This window comes from Hipposideros armiger, unplaced genomic scaffold, assembly GCF_001890085.2.
Source record: "Hipposideros armiger isolate ML-2016 unplaced genomic scaffold, ASM189008v1 scaffold_11, whole genome shotgun sequence".
NCBI lineage: Eukaryota > Metazoa > Chordata > Mammalia > Chiroptera > Hipposideridae > Hipposideros > Hipposideros armiger.
In genome coordinates, this window is record NW_017731361.1 from 4,759,731 (window position 1) to 4,763,818 (window position 4,088).

The 4,088-nt window shown below is 46.5% G+C and overlaps 1 long non-coding RNA gene across 1 annotated transcript in view; it reads right to left on the reverse strand.

Annotated features, from left to right (window-relative positions):
- Window positions 1-30: 30 nt before the first annotated feature.
- The window catches only part of LOC109393746 (uncharacterized), an 18,443-nt gene continuing 14,385 nt past the window's right edge, over window positions 31-4,088 (reverse strand). Inside the window, exons 2-3 of the long non-coding RNA XR_002126321.1 lie at window positions 3,118-3,217; window positions 31-259 (exon numbers count right to left, since the gene is read on the reverse strand). This is a non-coding gene — a long non-coding RNA (uncharacterized LOC109393746). The remainder of the gene's footprint in view (window positions 260-3,117; window positions 3,218-4,088) is intronic.

Genomic DNA, 4,088 nt, shown 5'->3' on the forward strand with positions numbered 1-4,088 from the left:
CATAGTGGGTCTGGCTTTCCTGTTCGACAGGCAATCCTACTCCCCAGGTCTTTTCTCTGGGACCTGAGGATGCGTTGATTTTGAAGGCACCGAGAGATTGTGTAATTCAGGCCGCCATAACAAAATACCACAGGCTGGGTGGCTTAAACAGTAGACATTTGTCTTTCACAGTTCTGAAGGCTGGGAAGTCCAAGATCAAGATGCCAACATGGTTCCTTTCTGGTGTGAGCTCTCTTCCTGGCTTGCAGACACCCACCTTCTGGAGGAGAGAAGGAGACAAGGGGAGGGGCGAGGAGGGAGGGAATCTCTCTTCTTCTAATAAGGCAACAGCCCTATTGGATCAGAGCCCTACCCTTATGGTCTCATGTAACCTTCCTTGTCTCCTAAAATCCCTGTGTCCAGATACAGTCACATTGGGGTTTAGGGTTTCAACATATGGATTTTGGGAGGGCCACAGCTGAGTCCGTAGCACTGTCTGTGGCTGCTATACATACCTCAGGGCCCCTGGTGCAGGGCTCCACTCCCAGTGGGGACGCTCTAGGACATTCATTGACGCATGCGTTTCTTAGAGTAGAACTACTTGCCCTGGGACCAGGGGGAAGCTGAGGGCCTCCATCCCTAGCATTCCATTTGAATTAGTGGAAATTTCAACCACCACTTTGTGAATGGTTCCAGATGTGCAGGCTTGCGGAGAGCAAGATAGCTGGAAAGCTAAGCTTAAAATGAAAAGTTAGATTAAGCTTGGGGTGGGGGACAGCTACCATCACCTAAGGATCCAAGAAGGGGGAGAAGTACCATCATGGGGTGTCTTGGGCCTGTTACAAATGGAGGGCTAGCCCTATGCCTTGATGACACAAGTATCATGCTAAGGCCAAGTAATTAGCCTCGTCCCTCGGCTCAGATCTTGGTCAGTTTTTAGGGCTCAGAATGACAAAGACAGAAGCAAGAGTTACTGAGTTACTGAAGACAAAGTTACTGAGAAGAGAGAATAGTTCACGGGGAGATTGAGGGCTAATTAGTCTTCAGAAGGCAATTTCAAAGGAGAAACTGTCAAGTGCCCACAGGGGTTCTGTTCTGTCTTGGGGACTGTGAGTCACTGGGGATGGTTCTGAGACATGTTTCTGTACTGGTTCAGATGCTGGGATGAAAGAGGATGATGCAGGGTCTTAGGGGGGATGGAGTGGATGACGTTTATGGAAGAAATATTGAGGGGGGGAATTAGCTCCTGGCTTGATGTGGCAAGAATGCCTGTAAGGCAAGCCAGACATGAAGACTGTGTATTATCCAGAAATGAAATGTCTGCTTGATGTGGCAGGACCATGTGGCAAATGGGACTGCACAGTTAGATTTGCAAAAATCCAAGGGTTGATTGAAGACCAGAACTGGGAGGCTGGTAACCTGCCGCCATGGGGTGCTGACTTACATCAGTCATGAGTGTGGACTTGGGGGTAGTTGTTCAGCTTGAGGGGTTCATAGCGGGGAGCTGCAGTGGGGACAATCATGGTGCATCCTCACGCGGTGTGGAAAGAAGGTTCCAGAATGCTGAAGATGCTGGACCTTGTGATCAGACAAGCTCCAGCATGTTCTACAGGCAAGTTACAATCTCCCCAAGTTTCAGTTTCCTCATCTGTAAAGGTGGATAAAAACAGGACCCACCCATTAGGGCTGTTGAAAGGACTAAACAAGAGGATGCCTGGAAAGGGCTTTGTTCACGGTAAATGCTTCATAAATGTTAGCTATAATGATCACAGTTAAATAATATGCCTTGTGTCCCTATGATAAGGAAGTGCATTTTTACTTCAGTTTCTCAAGTCAGAAGGAATAGACACGTGGAGAAGGAAATAAATAGAACATAAGTGCAATCAAATGGATTTTGGCCAAAGTTACCCAAAGGCAGCAGAAGACAGTTCTCAAGCTGTGGTAGAAGTGTTTATCAAGCTAGGAGAGGGAATTGAGTGACATGGGTATGGGAGGGTTGAAAGGGAGAAAAAAGAAAGAAAAGGAGTGATTTTTATATTCCTGTTACCCCAACTGCCACCAGCCTGGGTAAAGCACCCACTGTGTGTAGTGTGCCCCATTCAATATGGGATCATGTGGAAGTAGATGAGCTGCCCCCTGCTCACGTTGAATGCACGGTACACGTTGTCATTATTGGTAAGGTGAATGTAGCGATGATGGAGGAATCAAACACAGCAGGCGGGCGGGCTCACAAATCCAGCGCAGGCCTGATCCTGACTGAAGGCTTCCAACCTCAGGGACTCCGTGTGTATCTTTGACAGAATGTGAGCGCTCACTTCTTGTGCTGCTCTGTTCTGGGTGCTCTATGAAACATGCAGCCTAATCTCCGATTTTATCCCCTTTTGGAAGAAAGTCAGTGGGGCGGGGGGTGAGGGGGACATTCAGGAGGTTTTGGTGAAATTCCAGGTGAGAGGAGATGAACCCCAAATTTGAAGGGAGCAGTAGTATTGCAAAAGAGGGGACAGGTGCAGATGAAAGAGATTGCATTGGTCAATATCAGTAGGACTCAGCAAACAGGTGGGAGAAAGGGGAAGACGCTCAGGGCTGTGGGCTGGGGGGACATTGGACGAACCTGGACCTGTGGTTCTCACGTGTTAGGGTGTGTAAGAGTCACCTGTGGAACTTAATATTGTAGATTCCTGGGGCCCACCTTAGACCTACTTAGCTTGGATTTCTGGGGTGGGCCTGGAATCTGCCTTTTTGTCAGGTAGATTCTGATACAGGTGGTCTGTAAACCACATCTGAAGAAGTGCTGGAATCGAGAAAACAAACATCTTAGCCAGGCTCTCCAGAAAGCAGGGTCTGTGGCAAGGGCTAAGGTGCTAAGACTTTATCAGGAAGTGAAATCCCAGGCTGCTGAGGGAGAAGTGGGGAAGATGCAATAAAATACACTGACTTTTCGTGTTGGCTACTGTGTCCAGATAAGCCACGGGGAACAAAGCAGGTCGCCCTCAGAGTGTGGAGTTGCCCCAGACCACTGCAGCGAGGAGCCCACCTCAGCATAGTAGGAGGGAGGAGGAAATACGATCATCTGCCTCTCTCCCCACCCTGCCCTGATTCCTTGGTAAAATTCACCCCACTGGGTGCTCACTCCTATACCTTTCAGGATTGTGTCAGCTGTCCCCTTGGTGGCCTCTCAGGAAGCCAGTCTTCATATCCCCGGCAGTAGAGGGGCAACCAGAGCTGGTGGGGCGCTGGCCTAGAGAGAAACGAAGAGGGAAGCAGCTGAGGGAATGTTAAAAGGTGCACAGGTTTGTCCTCCGATACACTAAAAAAAAAAAAAAAGAAGTCAGGCTGGGAACGGTAGATTTCCAGTTCCCATAGTGAATCACAGTTTTGAAGCTGGATATTAAGAAGAAAGATTTCAAGGGAAATTTAATATAGAGTTACATTAACAATGGTGATAAGAAAGGAAGCCTAGAATTTGTATCCATAGTAAATGTCTTTGAATTCTTCCTTATTAGTATTTCTTGTCCCAGAAAAAACTTCCTGTAAAAGAAGACACTGATGATCAAATGACCATGTGAGCAGTTGCAAATTTTTGCAAAAGGAAGGCTGTGTAAATTCAAGCTATCACCTGTTTATTTTATATCCTGAATCAACTCCCCTCCTTCTAGGTCCAAAGTTCTAATAAACGGTTTCACTTGGACTAGCGAGCAAATGAGTTTGTGCATCTCATCCAAAACCCCACAGTCTTTTCTCTGAAGACCTGGAAGTTCCTAAGATGTTGTAAAAGGAGTATAAAAATAATAATTGTGATTCTTAAGGGCTGCCAATAGCATACACGGTTCCAGAGAGTAATAACCTAGCTGAACGTTTACATGAAGCTTTCCATCTGTGTGTTACCAGCACTTGGCTAACATTATACACTGGCAAATGGCATTAATCTGTCATAGAAATAGGTGAAATTTAGTCACAGGAAGTTTAAATAACTGATCATGTCATAGAATAGAGACAATTAGACTTACTTTCCATCTATCATCCTGAACCATTTAAAAATATTTCAGGTGACTGTGAGATCTGATCCTAGGAAGAAGTGTCTCTTAATAATCATAAAGATGTTGAGGGCC